We start from the raw sequence: 17637 nt of genomic DNA, 5'->3' as shown, positions 1-17637 counted from the left end.
AGCTCTGAACACTGGCCACAATATCAATCTCATTTATTCATTCAACAAATATCATTAAGGGTCTACTATATGCCAGGGACTTTCCCAAGTACAGGAATACAATGGTGACATCCCTGCCAGCATTACAGCCTAGCTGGGGGGACAGACATCATTCCCATAAATAAATACATGATTGCAAACGGAAGTCCTCTTAATCCTACAGGATACAATGAAAAGCTTAAATTCTATGCGGTCCAGCACCTCCATTTTCCCCACACTTAACTGTCTTTAATGATTTCATGTTTTAATTTTTTCCATTCAGATCTTCAGTTGGTCAGCCTTTATTCTGGTCCATGATGGAAGATGATCCCCCACCATCAGGCAGCTAATCCCTTCCTTCCTCTCTGCCTGTCCGTTGGTTGCCCAGGGATGCTGAGCTCTGTGAAACTCCTCTCTCCTCATCCCATCCTCCCCCCTGTGTTTTTGAGATCTGCAACCAAGACTCCAGATGGTTTCCTGGTCCACAGTACCCACTGGGCTGGGAATCGCTAGGTCAGGTGCATATTTCAGCTCGGAAATTTCTCAATTCCATGGGCCCTGAGACATTTTAGAGAATTGTGCTCTTTTATGAGATAAAACACTTTAGTTTGTAAATTTAATTTATTCTTGGAATAATGCTTTTAAGAGCAAATTGACTAGTTCCGTAAGTTTGTGTTTTCATTTGTTGGATGGCAAAAGGCCATCAGTAGCTGGAATGACCAGAATTGTAATACTAATTTATTTAAATAAATGTGCTTGGGGCAGAAGTCACCTTGAAATCTGTTTAATTTTTTTTAACTTAAAAGTTTTTTGCTTTATTGAGGTATAATTGATATACAAAAATTCCGCACATTTAATGTCTACATCTTGATGAGTTTGGAATGCACACACTCATGATGCCATCACCACAACCAAAGTGCAAAACATACCCATCACCTCCCAAAATTTCCTCGTGCTCTTTTGTGTCTGTGTATTCTTCTTCTTCTCCTTCTCCTTCTCCTTCTTCTTCTCCTCCTCTCCTTCTTCTTCTTCTTCTTTGATAAGAATATTTAAAATATGTTCCGAGAATGAGATCTATCCTCTGAACACATTTTACAATGTATAATACCGTATTGTTGACTGTTACATGGCAGAGGTCTAGAATGTATTCGTTTGCATAACAGAAACTTTGTACCCATTGGAAACCAATTCCTCATTTTTCCCTCCCCCACCATTCTGTTCAAACTTTAGACCAGTCACTGTATCTTGGGCATTGAACATGGCTATGCTGTGCTCTAGAATCTAGTTCTTCTTTCAACTCCTGGTCTTTAGAGACGATATCTTCTTGTCTCCACTGGCCATAATTATTGGCAAATACCCAGTTCTGCTCTTCCTACATTTAGATTCCCAAACTATCTTCATTCATCTTTAAAAGTTTAATTCTCTCTCTGGTCTATAATCTCAGTCTTTGGGAGACCCTCTCAGATTTGGCATTTTTTTCTTGACTTTTTTTGAACTATTTGGATCTCAGTTCTTTTGAGGGATACTGTTTTGAAAGTAACTTATTTGTCTTCCCTAAGTATGTTCAATTACTCCTAACCTTTCCTGAATTTTTGAGACAAGAGCATCCTTAGGTAGAGTTGGTGGAGTTGGAGTATTAAGAGGAACACAAGTTAATAGTTTTTCTTTTGGGTTTCAAAGCTGAGCTTGAAAGTTAAGCAATAGATTTAGAAGACTATTTGCTAAGCCTGGTTTGTTTCTCTGTAGAAGAGATTAAAAAACCCCGGTCTAAGGTGAATTGAATAGAAAATTCATTGAGTAGCCCTTGTGGGCCCTCAGAGGGGGCCCTGAGTGCTACCTCTCTCTTCTGAGCTGTGTTCTTGGAGTGGGAAGGGGGTGTGTTGAGATGTCCAACCTCAGAGAGGTCTGGGACTCCTCCTAGTCAGGGGGGTGGAGTGAAGGACCAGAAGTAGCTCCACGAGGTGTCTTAGCTGAAGGACATGGGGAGAGGGGCACTCTGTGTTCCTGTGATGCTCCTTGCAGAGCAGGAAGCAGCAGAATATTGTGTGGGAGGCTGAGATTGGTGAGAATACGACAGAGAGAACCAGCTGCCCTAGGAAGTCCAGGGATCAGGACAATGACGAGCTACATGAAGTGATGGCCGAGCCCAGTGGTGTGGGGATGCAGCAGTAGGTCCCAAGGTGGACAGATGATGAGACATGAGCTCTAGGACCACCCTCTCCCCCTTCTTGATGCTATGCTAGTCCTCTGAAGCTTGAGGGTGGAGGCAGGAGGGTGGGGGCAAAACCTGAGTTGGCCAAGGTCGAATTTCTATCATCAGTGTTAGTATGTTGTCAGATAGAAATTAAATTCTGCTAGAGAAAAGTAAAGTCAGAATTTTCTGCACTTTCGTGTTTGCAGCCTAAGCAATCGACCCATTTCACCAGCTTTCTGCCCTGGCTCACCTTTCTAGCCCACAATTGTTACCTGTGGTCTGGGCTGAGGTCTTTGTCTCTAATTCCTGGTTCCGGAGAAAATAGCTTGCCGTGAAGTGGGTGGGGGCAGAGGGAGGACCTGCAGAGTTCAGAGAGCAGAATTTGTTCCTGAAAATCCATGGGACTCTGAGACCACTTTTGTAGCAAGAAGAAAGATTGTGTATTGTCTGTGATCAAATTCACCTCTGAATGTTGAGATGGATGAGGACTTAGGAACTCTAATTTGTTGTCTTTACAAATAATTTGATGACTAATGCTAATTCCTCGCGTAATAGTCTACGCTAAAGCTGAGAATTAAGGAAGGAAAACAGTTATTCTTCTTTAGCTGTATACTTTCTGGCGAAAAATCAGATGGTTTATAGCAAGAAAGAAGAATGAGCAATTTTTTGCAAGAATTCTGTTTATACTTTTATAGCGCAAACCAACGAGTTGTTTATTGATCTGAATTACAATGTTGTCATCCATAAAACTGCTGTGTACAGGAATAAATTAAACTGGCCTTGGATGATACTGGAGTTTTCTAAAATATCCATTAACATGGACATTTGGGAGAAAGTGCAGTCTCTGTAGATTTAATGCTCTGGTAACCTAGGCTAAGCCAGAGGCTTGTTTTGGTTTGAATTCTGTAACTTCATCCTACAATGCATTAGTCTATTTTCCTTTAGAAAATACTAGCTGTTTAGTGAACATAATTTAATCATTGATGATTCAAGATCAGGATGATTCAGAGTCACCATTAAGAACCTGAATTATCATTGTACTGTCGTGGAGAAAGTACGAAGATTGGGCTGAATCCAAGCTGACCTCAGGGCATCCCTGGAAGTTATTTCTGGAAGAAACTTCTGATAATGGCTCATTTTCTCTTTAAGAGTTGAGTGCAGGGGAAAAAAAAATCCCTCTAGTAATTAATATTTCTAAAGCTTAGTTTCTGAATACTTAAATGCATAGTCAGAAAGCAAGGCTAGATTAGCTCTCAGCAAAGAAGTTTAATAATAACGGGTTTGGCTGTTGTTTGCACAGTGCACTATCTCATCGGATGGCCCGCCCGCACACTGGGCTAAGTAAGGACAAGGCACTTACTTATTTCAGCGAGATCTCCTGACTCCGTTATATATGAGGCGCTGACATCAAAGGCACAGGCTGACAAATGGCACACGTCCAACGCTGGGGCTGGTCTCACCATGGAAGCTGGAGGTGGACCTAGTGGCAACCATGTCTGTTGCTTTAACATTTTCAAAGAAGCTTCTGAGACCCTTGAGACTGAACTCAACTCTGGCACTGTCACCCTTACCCCCAAAATCTGGAATTTACTGCCTCTGGGAACCAGTGGACTTTCCTTGTGGGGCTGCACAAGACAGATGTGTCTGCAGGTGTCAGCTTGGAGAAGGGGAAAGATGAGAGGCATTAAATTAGACAGATCTGGTTTTGAACCGAGGCTACTTGGTCTTGGCAATATTCTTGTTTTCTGGAAACTGAGGTTTTCCTCATCTTTAAGATGCAGATGATGAAACGGTAACTGCTTGGTTGCTATGAGGATAAAAGGAAGGAAGGGGCATGGGCCGGCCAGCACACTGTGGGTGATCTCTCATCTCTTCCGCTTTTGTGTCCTTTACTTTCTTTGATCTCCTATGGCAAGAATCTCAAAATGTGACCCACGGGCCAAATCTGGCCCACCATTTGTTTTTGTAAATAAGTTTTATTGGAACATAGTCATGTCCATTGTTTATGGGTTGCCTAGTGCTGCTTTCACAATATAACAGCAGACTTAAGTAGTTGTGGCAGAAGCCTACGAATCTTAAAATATTTACTACCTTTTATAGGAAGGGCTCGTCAATGCTTGACTGGAATCCTAGGCCTTTGGGCGCCCAGGCTGCCCTATGATAGCCTGAGGCTTACGCTACAGCATCTCATCCAGTCCTGCCTTCCTAAGGAGCCCCCTTTGTCTTGAGACATACCTGTCCCATGGCCCTTTCTCTCTCAGTGAGCTATAGCTGCTGAAAAGGAATCTGATATAAACTAGCCTCACTATGTTGCTAAGAGTTTGAAGTTTACCTGTCTTGGGTCTCACACCAATCAAAAGTGGGTTATCGGGTGTTCCTGTGGCCAGAAATGGGGGCTCAGCCCACTGTGGCGCTTGTGGAGGTCATGAGGACATCCCGCTGGGTTGACGGGGAAGCCCCACCATTGTCTCCACCACCCATCTGCCCACTGTGGGCTGAAGGCTGGGACACCGACCCTCTAGATCGTCTGTCTTTCCATCTACAATTATCCTGTCTGTGCGCATGGTCAGAACATCCCCCTTGGCAGAGAGCAGCAGTTGTTTGCAGTAAACAGCCCTCTGGCATGTGCAGGTAATCGCCCAGGTGATAAGGGTACACACGGTGTCTGCCACACAAGGGCTCATCCATATTTCATTTTTAAACATGATGTCGCTGTGCCATTCTGACAATACCAGGCTCTCGCAATGGGCCAATATATTTAATATAGAGGTCCACTGGTGTTATTGAATTTTTTAGAACACTGAGGAGCAAACTCTGTTGTCTGACTACAAAATTAGCAAGTGGCATCTTTAATCAAGGCTGCCTTGCACACCCGTGCAGGTCACGCCTTCACAAGGATCCACGCCAAGGGGCACGACGAGGGGCTGCACTGGACTTGCCAAGCCCATGCCCTAGGGAGGGGCTTGAAAAACGAATCGGTCAGCCCGGAGGAGCTACCCTTTCCACATTTGTCTGCCTAGAGGGGGCACATTTTCTAATCTGTTTGCCCAGAGGGAGGTGCTGTTTTGCAACTCACCCACTGGTAAGGGGCACCTTCTTCAATTTCACAAGAACGCACGTAGGTACTAGCACGTTTGGGAGCCACGGCAAGAAATGCATCTCTCTAGTCGTAGTCGTTATAAGCTCAGACCTCAGAGAAATTGTACCAGGGAGACAATGTGTCCCTGTGAGATGTTGGGTAATACTAGACTTAAATCAATCTCAGGCAACAGGAGTTTGTGACTCTGGGGTCAGCATGGCATAGGATTAGTTGCCAATGTAATTCCACAGCTATAGGCACTCAGAACAAGAAAGTACATCACATTTGTCCCTTTATTCTGGCTTGCTACTTCCTCTAAAGGCATTTCACCAAATAACCCAGCTAGGAGCTGTGTAACAGTATTAGCTGAAATTGCACTGTGCTCAGGGGCTAATGAAATAGGAATGAGCCTCCCCAGACAGACTCTTAGACTGCAACCTTATTGCCCCAGAACAAAGCACATCTGTATGGAAACTGAGCAGCAAAAGAGCCCAGTCCGTTAGGGCCTAAGGAATTTTGCTTTGCGCCTCCTTGCATCTAATATGGTCACGGCAGAAAGTTCCCGACTGTGCCTATTTTGATTGTCCTCAAATAATTCTCCCACATGCACTGATTTAACGATAATGTTCAGCTCCCTTTTGACTAAAACCACCATTAAAGGGATTTATGTCCATTTTAAGTCTGGCTGTAAAACCTGATGAAATTTAACATTTCTCCAGCACTCAGGAAAAAAAAAAAAGATGTATACTCAGAACATGGTTTGAAATCTCTCTTTTATACTCCTAAGATTTCCAGAGTCATGTGTTTTTCCAGTGACGGAGTGTTCTCTGTGGATTTGACACCTCCTACCATCACCTCTTTCTTGCTCCTGGACATTCTAGCAACTTTGCTACTCACTGGAGTACTTCCTCTGAGTAGGAGGAACGTAACAGCCAGGCCAGGCAGGTATCATCACACCCAAGCCACGTCCTGGAACGCTGTGCTTTTTAGTTTCCAAAGCTGAGCATCTCCATCCTTTGGCCCTAATGTCGCTCTTATCAGCAGATCTGAGTGAGGTTCTAAGCATTAAAAGTAAGAGGAGATTATAATAATAATATTAATTCCTAATGGCTAATACAGTGCTCTGAGTTAACAGAGCGCCTTCAAGTTTTTCAAAGGAGTTAAAGGTTTCTTGTTTTATTTAATATTCTCCAAAACCCCGTGGAGTAGGAGAGCAGATGTATTGAAGGCAGAGGTAGAACAGTCACTCTCTCTAAGACACGCTCAAGGCAGCATCTCTGGATGGCTTCTTTAGAGCTATCTCTGCCTGCTCACGTCTTCTTAGCGCGTCTTATTGCTTTGGAAGGCCAATGAAGCCTGTCTCAGGCTAGATTGAGGCTGGTTCCCATGCATGAATTTTAATAGCCGTCCGAAAAACATGAATTCCTGGGGTGACCTGAGGCATGGAGGAGAAGCTGCCACTCATTGTAATTAATCTCCAAGCCCTGACTCTGAGACAGGGTCCAAAATGTTTTGAAAAAATTACATCTTTTCTTTTTTTTTTTTTCACCAGTTGCCAACTCAAATGTAGCGTTTCCTTCAATTACGGATGTGGACTACGAGTCACAATATTATTAGCAGCTTGTCACCTGCGAGCCTGTCACCAATAAGGACTTTCTTACTGCATTGTAACTGTTGAAGATATGCTGAAATATCTTTTCTACTCACTCCTGCCTGGCACTAGATTTTGTTATTTAGTGCATATATAAAAAGGATACTTATTACCATCTCACAAAAGTGTATTTTTAACCTTTTGATAACTGTTTCAATATAATTGCTTTTCCTTGGTTGTCCTATGTATTTTGTTTTATGCAGTTAAAATATTATCTTGACTATGAGAAGAAAGACACACTTGTGTACATAGGTAGGTGGTGTGCAAACTGGTGTAATCTCTTTGAAGAGAAATTTGGCAATATCTATCAGAATAAAAGATGCACAGACTATTTGACCCAGCCATCCCACCTGTAAGAATCTCTCCTAAAGTTATACTTGTACGTATATGAAAGATGTGTGTTTAAATGTGTTCCTGGCTGCATGATTGTAAAAGTGAAAGACCAGAAACGGCTTGCATCCCACATGGGGGATGACTTAAGTTAATGATGGTGTAGCCACACGATGCGAAACTGCAGTCCCAGCAAAGAACAAGGTACCTGGCCTGCAATGTACACCTTCCCAAGAAATATTAAGTAAAAAAGACAACGCGTAGAATAGAGTACATGGTGAGCTCCCATTAGTATAGAAGAGAAGAATATACTTAATGGCAAATGCATAAAGCATTTCTGGGAAGATACACATGAGCCTTTTTCTACTGCTTTGTGTCTAGGGAGAGGCACAGGGTCTAGAGTGGAAGGAAGACAGATTTAATTGCACGACCTTTTGTTTTGCTTATTTTTTCGGCATAATAAATAACAACAACAGGTAACACATACTGAGTGCTTATTTCGTGCAAGGGGCTCTTTTAGATGCTTCGTCTGCATTAGCTCTTCCCTGTAATGTCCTCATGCTGTTGTACTCTCATTCTAGGAGCAAGGAGACTGAGGGAGGCACAGAGAGGTTGACTGTCTCACCTGTGGTCACACAGATAAGAAGGGGGCAGAGCAGGGACTTGGACCAGGCAGTCTGGTCCCAGAGGCCTCTCCCCAAACTACCCAGTCTTGCCTCTGCATTAGAATCATAACGTCACATTCTGGGTGTGTTGTTTAAAAGGAAAACAACCAGCAAATAAAAAAGAATAATTCAGTGGTTTATTCCCTAAAATGTCAATGGGTCATTCTGCTCAAATCCAAGTATAATGAACTGAGATAACAATTTACTCCCCAACCCTGGACATACCTCACTAAAGAGCTGGGAAACTCGTCTCTTACTTTGTCTGATCCATTCATTTGATAACAACACGGTTTTCTTTAGTGAATTTTCTTACCCAAGGCTTAAGCCGACAAATATGCCTCCAAAGAGAAAGCTAACTCCTGTGTGTTTGACAGCAAGGTCCAACCTGTTCTGATTTTCTCTGTTATGTTTTTCCTCTTAGAAGTAAGAAAACAAACATCACCCTGTATACAGAGAAATCACACGGATGACTGGATTCCCCAGAAACTGAGATTTTGGAATACTTCCTTCCCCCTCCCCCGCCCCTCAGAGCCTCTTTAGCACTAGTTGGTGGCCCTTGGGTTTCTGGGTACAACGTGAACATCAATGGCTGAGAGTGGTGTTCCCCGAGATGCTTGCGCGTGGTGCCTTTAATACCTGGCATCGCAGAACTTGACCGTGACTCCTCTGATCCTTCCTATTACGCCAACGACGTCTCCATTAAGTGCACCGATGTCTTTAATTCCTCCCTATTCCTTGCTAATCTGTCTTTTATCTGACAGGGGCAAGCCTTGGCAGGCAGCAACATCCAGCTTGAGTCGCTTTCATTGTATTTATTTTGACAGGTACTTCTATTTATGTTGAGGGATATTGGTTGTTTTCCTATTTCAAATAGTGATTTATAGTTTCCCTTTTAAAATACATCCATTTAGGTGAAAAAAGTGAGTCAATTTAAGGAAACATGCTAGGTTAATACCAGCGCTGATAGCAAACAATGAAAGTGTGTTGGGGTGTTTGGGAAGCACTGGAATAAAGCGATGGTGAGGTTCATGGCTTTGACTGCTCCAGTTATCAGCAGAGCCACCCTTCAGAGTGGCCCGAGAACTGAGTGTCTATCTGGGGGATTTGAAGGAGTAGCGGAAAAAAACTTTCTGTCCTCAAATTTCAGCCCTGTCACTTGTCATTTCAACATCGTGAATTCAGTCCTTGACTTTCTGTAAACTGTTGGCCTTCGGAGGTCTTCAATTATTCTTGCACTTCAGTTCATCATTTATTTTTTCATGGGACACATATTTATTGAGTACCAACTATTTACTAGGCGTTGTGCAATTGCTCCCATTGGAGAGGAAGATGCCCTTGGCTGAAGTATCTTGCCTTGAGCCGTCATGAGCTAATACATCAGCCGGGGACTGACACCTGGGGTTCCAATGAAGTTATTAGCTAACAGTGGTTCGCAACTCAGGCTGCTCAATAGAATAACCTGGGGACCTTTTAGAAATATACATACTTGAGTGACCCCTACGTTTTGATTTAGTTCATCTAGGTGGGGATCCGGTATCATTAGTTTAAAAAAAGAACCCCAAAACTCTTAAGGTGGTTCGGATGAGACAAGGTTGAGGACCACTGAGCTGACAGATTTGTTCATCATTCAAGTTAGCCCCCCCACCCCGCTGCTTAAAGTGTGGTCTGCGGCCCAGAAGTACTGACGTCCCTGGAGAACTGGTTAGAACTGCAGGGCTTCAGGCTGCACCCCACACTGGAGGAATCTGAATCTGCATTTTAGCATGGTCTCCAAGGAATTCATGTGTGCACACAAATTCTTTTATTTATAGATCGAGCGCATGTGACCCATTCACTTCCCCTTTATTTATCCATAATCTCCTTGTTATAATCTTCTCCTACTTTCCTTCCTCCTTGTTCTGCCTAAATTCTACAACAGAGAGAAACTGAATTTGATAAGCTATTCATACTTCAGAATGGATAAGTTCAGCACACCGCCTTTCCCAATATTATTGGCTTTAACAGAATAGAATGCACACGGGAAAAAGCTACAGTTCTCAATCTCTAACAGCAGAGATTGAAGGGTGGTATTTTGGGAGCATCAGGAACTTCCTGGCATCTCTTAGACTGAAGTTCTTTCTACAGAGAAGGTCAGTTCTAAGAACAGAGTTGTTGCAATGAATTCCTTGGTTCTAATGAAGCAAAGAAAACAAAAGAAAGCAAGATAAAGTGTGTGGCTATTATGTGCACAATATTATTGGATTCTCTGTGCTTCTGGCAGGTGAGGGCTCTTGGGGGTGGGAGTTCATTCTGTAAGAAAGAAGAGTAAAAGTTCCGAGTGAAAGGTCTCCTGCTGTTAGATAAAATTTGATGAATATTAAAGTTTGAATTATTTTTGCCTCCCGCTGCTTACAGTTCCTGTCAAAACTTAAAAAATACACCCAATTATAGACAAACTAAATGCCACCCTGTTTTAAAAGCAATAGGAGTTAAAGCATCAATGTCCTCCTATTACAATGCATACCTATTTCTATGCCCTACCTCTATTCCCAAAAAGAAATATGTTTCCTAGATTCTAACAAATGGTATAGAAAAGCTAAAGTGAACAGTACAGCAAGATCTAGTTTGGATTTGGTAAAAGTGAGGGTGCATACAGGTAACCACAGGGGTGCAGAGGTCCTGTGCTTGGTCTCTGCTTGGCCTCACATTGGAATCTGCATATGGATGTAGCTTGAAGCCAATCCAAGCTCCTGACAGGTTTCACTTAGGCGAGTGCCCTAGAGCTGCCAGTCCTCTCAGCTATGGGCCAGCCCTGCTGGATTCCTCCATAGCCTTTATTGCTGGGGTCTCTCTGTGCCCCCACGGTGACAAAGGTGACCTTGAGTGAGTTGTATAAAAGTAGCTCTGGGCAGTGTTATCAGTTCAGTGCCCATCACTTCCACAGAGGAAAAGAAAGATGGGGGCTTAAGAAAGGCAGTTGAATTTAGCCTTAATGATGTAATAAGAGGGTAAGGAGAGCAACCGTGCTCCTGGGCCCTGGACAGAAGTGGGGCAGCCAACAGATGGGTTCAAGGAGCTGCTCTTGTGGCCCTTCGTGCTGGGAGGCTGGAGGGGCTGGGAGTGGCTGGCTAAAGGCAGTTATAGCCAGATTGACACAGTTCCACAAAGACTGAGTGTGCTGTCCAGGCCCCATGACAGCAACCCTGTAAATCCATGCGGGGAGAGAGAAACACAGTTCTGGAAGGGGATTGAGAAGATACTGCTGCAGCTGGGGTCTAAATTTGCTCTGTCGAGGGTGCGAGGTACAACTCAATTTGTGTTTCCCTCTTCTGTGACTGGGGGCTTGACCACGCTGCGGGGATGCTTGAGGCTGCTCCTCTTCTTCCTCTGTGAGGGCGCTGCTTGTCTTTGAATGGCCACCGAGGTCAAGGCCACTACCTTTGAGTACCCACCCTGTGCAACCTATTACATAACTTCAGCATCACCTGCTTCTCTTTTTCTGGCCCTAAAAATAGCAAAGATGAGTTCACTGATAGCTGAGTCACCTCTTCGAAGGAGTTGTTCTGTCCAAATATTATTTATTGGAGACTTTGTCTTAAACACATTTACACAATGTTTTTCCTTTTGTCAAAAGCATAGCTCTATGAATAATAGCTATATCACACAAGAATCTGTTGCTATTACATATACACACATCTGTTTTACGTATAAATTGTGTGTATAATTCACCATAAATTGAATTCAGTAGAGCCTCACAACAGTTTTTTTCTCTTCAAAATTAAAAAAATTATTGAAGTATAGTTGATTTACAATGTTGTGTTAATTTCTGCTGTACAGCAAAGTGACTTGGTTATATGTACATATTGTTTTTCATATCCTTTTCCATGATGGTTTATCACAGGATATTGAATATAGTTCCCTGTGCTATGCAGTAGGACCTTGTTGCCTCAAAGAGTTTTGAGAATTGAGAATTGTTAGCTTCCATTTTACAGATAAGAAAACCAAGGCTCAGTGAGGTGTTGTAATTTGCTCAAGGTTTTCAGCTAGAAGTGGTTTATTAAAATTAGGTCTTCCGACTCAGACTCATTCTCTCCTTTCTGTAGTGCGTGGATGACTACAGCTCTTTCCTATGATAAAAAGTAAAGAAAAACATCACGAGACTGAGCACTTTGGTTGTCCCAGCGCCCTCAGAACTGAGTGGGAGCATTGAAACATAAGATATATTAAATGGCAGAGAGATGGGGGGTGGGGACCCCAAGGCTTTGAATTGTTACACAGTTTCGAATCCGTAATAAATCAAACTCAAAAGCTTGTCAGCAATCTTCTCGCTTGTCTCTTTTTGCTTCAAACAGCTAATCTCTGCTTTGGTGATTCTTTTTAGGATAACCTTGCTAAGAGGAGAAGATGGAAAGAGAGCGTTGTGACCTTGGGAGATAAGCAAAGAGGGTGATGTGGCACATTGTAAATATCTCACTATTTATGGCTGAAAAAAACCAAAGTGGATTCGTTCCCTTTCATGAAGAAGTTGTTTGAGTCCTACCTTTGAACGAGACCAATTTTGTGTTCCCAGCTGATGTGAAATGTGACACACAAAAAAAGGACTGATCCCCGACTGTTCTGGAGAAAGATTAAATGCACTTCTGGTTCCTTTCACAGCTATTCATCATTTTAATTGGTTTTGAAGCCAAAAAACTTTGACAGCATTTGTGATGGGAATCCAACTTCATAATTCATAAACTATGGAAAAGTGATTACAGCCTTCATTCGGAGGCTGTGCACATACCTTCTTAAGTTGCTACAAGGATGGAACAGCAGAATCCACATTAATCACACAATCTGTGCACGGGAGTTGCAGCAGTTGAATTATGGACACTGGTCCCTTGGGAAGGAAAATGCTCTGCGCTAGACCTTTTGGGGACAACATACCCTCGACTCACTGTTCCTCACCACCATCGCTGCTCCCAGAGTTTCTAAGAACCATGACGATGCTCATTTGGCCCCCATGGCTCTCTCCCCCCAACTCCAAAAACTCCCCTTCAATTTCACCCCAGCATCTTCCTTCATCTTCTCATAACCCAGAACCATGACTCTGTTGAAATCACAAAAAGTCCCCAATTTATCCTCTGCCCTCCACTGCCTGTCCCCCACTTCTCTCCTTCTCTAATCACCAAGATGTCTCGTCAGGGCCTGCAAATCCCTCGCCTACTCCTTTCTTCTTGCCGCTTCTCCATCCCATTTTGCACACTTCCCATCCAAACCAGGCTCTCCCCCAGAGTTTTTGGGGTCAAGGTCGCACTTCTTAGCTTCACCTCCAAGGCAGTTCGTGATCAGCCTTTTACCAGTTTTTCTCTAGCTCAGGGGTCACCAACCTTCTCCTGGAAGGGCAGACCATAAGTATTTTAGGCTTTGTGGTTTCTGTCCCAAGGACCCACCTCTGCCTTGAAGTGGGAGAGCCGCCCTCAGTGACATGTAAACAGATGGGCGTTGCTCTGTCCCTGTAAACCTTATTTACAAACAACAGCAGCAACACGGTGGTAGGTGGTTTGCAGAACCCTTCTTGTTGTGAGTTAAGTGTCTCCCAAAGAGTTATGTTGAAGTCCTAACTCAGGTATGGAAGACCTACCCGCGCCCCACACCACCCCCACCCCCCACCAGAATGTGACTTTATTTGGAAATATGGTCTTTGCAGATGTAAACAAGTTAAATGAGGTGATGCTAGATTGGAGTGGACCCTAAATCCCATGACTGGCATCCTGATAAGAAAGCCATGTGAAGAGACTGAGACACAGAGACACACATGGAGGAGAAGGACAGGTGCAGATGGACACGGACTGGAGTGATGGGTCTCTAAGCCCAGGACACCAGGGTTGGCTGCAACCACCAGAAACTAGGAGAGGCAGGGAGCAGACTCTCCCTCAGAGTCTCCAAAGGACCAGCCCAGTGATACCTTGATTTCGTTCTCTGACATCCAGAACTGTGAGAGAACACGTTTCTGTTATCTTAAGCCTCTTAGTTTGTGGTGTTTTTCAGAGCAGCCCTAGGAGCTAACACGCAGTTCTAGTGTTATCTTTTTCACTCCCTGCATGCAGCTGCATCCAGCTGTGCTTGAACCCCATGCCGTGTCATCTGTCTGGAATTCTCTCCTCCCTCAATCGGGCTCACTTGAGTCAACTCAGATGTCACCTAGTTTAGGGAGAGCCCTCCCCACGTGATGCTCTGCTGTGGGTCGACATCCCTTCACAGCCATCACCTCATTTTTCCATCCTCTCCAGTTCACTGTAAGTGGTTCAAGGGTGTGGACTGTGTCTTTTGATGTCACTGTGCATGGAGCAGATGTTCATTACACGTTGAAAGAATGAATGAACTAATGACAAGAATTGTCTAAATTATCTTGTTGACTCTAGTATCATTTGCCGTTATGGAACTAATCAGGTGGCGTGTGCTTATTTTCTGTATATTAACAAAATTATTAAAATAAGATCATTTGTTTTTGGAATTGGGCAAAACAGCACAAGTGTGCTTCCAAGGGTTTCCAAACCTTTAAATATTCACCTTTTCATTATTTGCATTTTTGTACATTAAATATTGATATTCCCAGACTTCCTTTTATATGCACCAGCCTCATACAACTTTATTTATAACACATTTAGAAATGGCAGTGTTGTCAGCAGCATTATTTGCATATTTTAATTGCATTTTGCCCTTATTATTTTAGAAAAACAAGTGGAAAATGGAAAAATAAAATAAGCTGATACTAGAGGTAAAAATAGAGGTCTCATAAACTTAATTCAATTGAAACAAGATAGAAATCATTAGCTGTGCTACAAATAGCAAATCTTTAGACTCAATTGAAGTCACTGGATTTAACTCAGCTGTGTTCAATTGTGATAGAAAAGAAGAAACATTTAAAACATTCCTTGTTTTGAAGACAAATCATCAAAAATTTATGTTTAAGAGGTGAGATAATAGTGATTGTATAATTATGATGATTTTGACTTTTTTTAGCTTTCTGGGAATATAATCACATAAATTCACATACAATGGTCAAATTTTTATATTTAAAAAATTCAAATGGAAAAATGATCAAACTTCTACTTAAATTTATTTCATTCAGTTAAAAATACCAATATTTGTGTGTAAATCTTTTTTTTTTTTTTTTGGCAATGGATTCGTCTTGATTTTAGTGAAGTTCTATGGGGACATACCTATGCCAAAACTTCTCCAACTGAACATTTTAAATATGTGCAGGTTATTGTATGTCAATTATACATCCATAAATATGTTTTTCTTAAAGAATGCTCTATTAATCCACTCAATACGTGGATTAATCTTAGATGTGTTTTGCTAAGTGAAAAAAGTCAGAATAAAAAAACTATACATTTGTATGACATTTTGAAAAAACAAAACTCTAGGGATGGAAAACCCAGCAGTGATTGTCAGAGTCTGGAACTGGGTGAGGAGTTAATTACAAAAGGGTCAGCGCAAGGAAATGTTGGGGTTTTCTGTAGTCCTCTATAGTCCTATGGTGATCATACACAACTCTATGTATTTGTCAAAATCCTTAAGACTGCGCACCACAAAGCGTGAATTTTATTATAGCCAAATTTTTAAAAACCAAGGTTGTTAGGGCAACCCAAGATGCATTGCAGACTGTGACGAATGTATATAACTGTATGAAAAATGAATAACATAATCTTGTGTGTAAATCTTAACGAAACTTTTAAGATACAAAAGTTGATGGGAAAAAGAAAGGAAATGAAACTGTCTTGGTTTAGCTTGACTTTGGGCCTAAAACAAAAATGGGCAAGTGATTTTCTGAACTCAGTGGAGTGAAGGCATCAGAGTTCACACCCTGAGCTCCCCGTCCCAGCTGGAATGGATGTTCACTCCCAGACCCACGCTGTGTGAGAACAGCATTCCTGGAGAAGAACATTCTCACCCCTGAGGCAACTGACCTGTTTCCGGGCTTCTTGTGCTCTGGGGACAGTTATATATTTCTAGAGATTAAATAGCAGTTGGGTTAGCATATGACGCAGCAACCCATGATGAAGGAAATCCTAATTTCTCACAAAAACCAGTATGTGAACATACATGGTGACTTGATTTATAATCGCCCAAACTGGGAGTCATCCAAATGTCCCACAAGTGGAGGATGGATAAACACACTGTGTCCACACAGTGGACTACTACACAGCGATAAAAAGGAACAAATGCAGGTGTACGCAGCTGCACGGATGGACCACAAATGCGTGAAAGCAGCCAGGCTCAAAAGACTTTTTTCTTTTTTAAACTGTAGGATTCCCTGCATACAGCATTCCCTAGAGAAGGCAAAACTACAGGGGCAGGAAACAGAGCTGTGCTTGCCAGGGACCAAGGGTAGGGCTGCAGTAGGTTGACCACGAAGGGGCAGCATGAGGGGATTTGTGGGGATGGTGATGAAGGTGTTCTGTCTATCAACTGTGGTGCTGGTTACAGGATTTTATTCATTTGTCAAAACTCATAGACTGGTCCACCCAAAAGAATAAATTTTACTTTCTGTAAATACAAAGTGAATTGAAAAAATAGCAGTTGGCTCCCAGACTAGAGTGATTTTAAGTGATAAGAAGTGAAGTGCTCTTATCCTGTTGGAGTATGTAATATGACTTCTAGTTATAGCTTTGGAATGTACTGCCATTTCTCTCAAATCTCCCCCCCCCCCCATTCTAAACAACTATTTCCAACACAGTTGACTACTGGTGGGTCAGGAATTCTCTTTGACCTGGTAAGCAAGTTGCTGAAGCACTGCCTTTAGTGTTTTTCCTGTTTGTGAATTTTATCTCAGGGACTGGCTCCGTTTCCTTCAGGGTCATATTCTTTCAGGTTCAGAAAGAGTTTAACTCCATTTAAGGAAGAAAAATACCTTGGGGATACAGCCAAGATGTGTTTGTTGGCAAGTGTCCTACTTCCTGAAGGGCACGCTGTAGGAGGCGGGGTTCTTTGGGAAGCTGAGGCAGGATGGAACTCCTCTTTTCTGAGAACCCAGCACACATTCTGGAGGACGAGAGCTGCATCCTTTTCTCAGTCTAGCTAGTTCCTGCCATCCCGTCCCCACCAGCAGCTCATTACTCAGCATTCAGGTTGAGACTTGGCTGGCAAAGGGGGTCCCTTCGATCCATCTTCATCTCTGGTTAATTACTGTAATTGACACAACAGTGTTTCTATCTCTAAATCTATTAACCAGCAAATGTTCAAGTCATAGCTCTCAACTCTCATTAATCTCATAGCTTAAGAGTTTTTTTAAAAAATGATGTTTTATTTCCTCATTATGGAAATTTCAGGTCAGCAGTGAAAACAGGGATGTGTTGGCCTCTGCATTGCTTTTGTTTTTCAAGGGCGTTGGAGAGTCTTTCAACATTGCTATATTCTCTTCACTTTATCTTCCTTCTCTTTGAGATCAAAACAAGAAGTGATACTCTTGGGAGGACTGTAAACTAATTCTTTTCAGAGAATAATTTGATAAGCTTTATCAAAATTAAAATTGCATGTACTCCTTGACCCAGAAATACCACTTTTAGGAATTTATTCTACAGGGACATTCGCACAAGAATTCAGAGATCTATGTTGAAGGAAATGTATTCATTCCATAGTTTCTCATAGCAAAACATTGGGGGACAATCAAAAAGACATATTTTAGGGGCTTGATTAAACAAATTACGGCGTATCCATTCTATGGGAGAGAAGA

General features: G+C 42.4%; 1 protein-coding gene across 2 annotated transcripts in view; it reads right to left on the bottom strand.

Annotated features, from left to right (window-relative positions):
- PCSK2 (proprotein convertase subtilisin/kexin type 2) overlaps positions 1-17637 on the bottom strand; it is a 217953-nt gene that overhangs the window by 53309 nt on the left and 147007 nt on the right. The window lies entirely within an intron of this gene.

The sequence above is a fragment of the Hippopotamus amphibius genome, chromosome 12 (assembly GCF_030028045.1).
Source record: "Hippopotamus amphibius kiboko isolate mHipAmp2 chromosome 12, mHipAmp2.hap2, whole genome shotgun sequence".
Taxonomy (NCBI): Eukaryota; Metazoa; Chordata; class Mammalia; order Artiodactyla; family Hippopotamidae; genus Hippopotamus; species Hippopotamus amphibius.
Note: the sequence above shows the minus strand (reverse complement) of the source record. Positions and strands in the feature narration are given on the sequence as shown.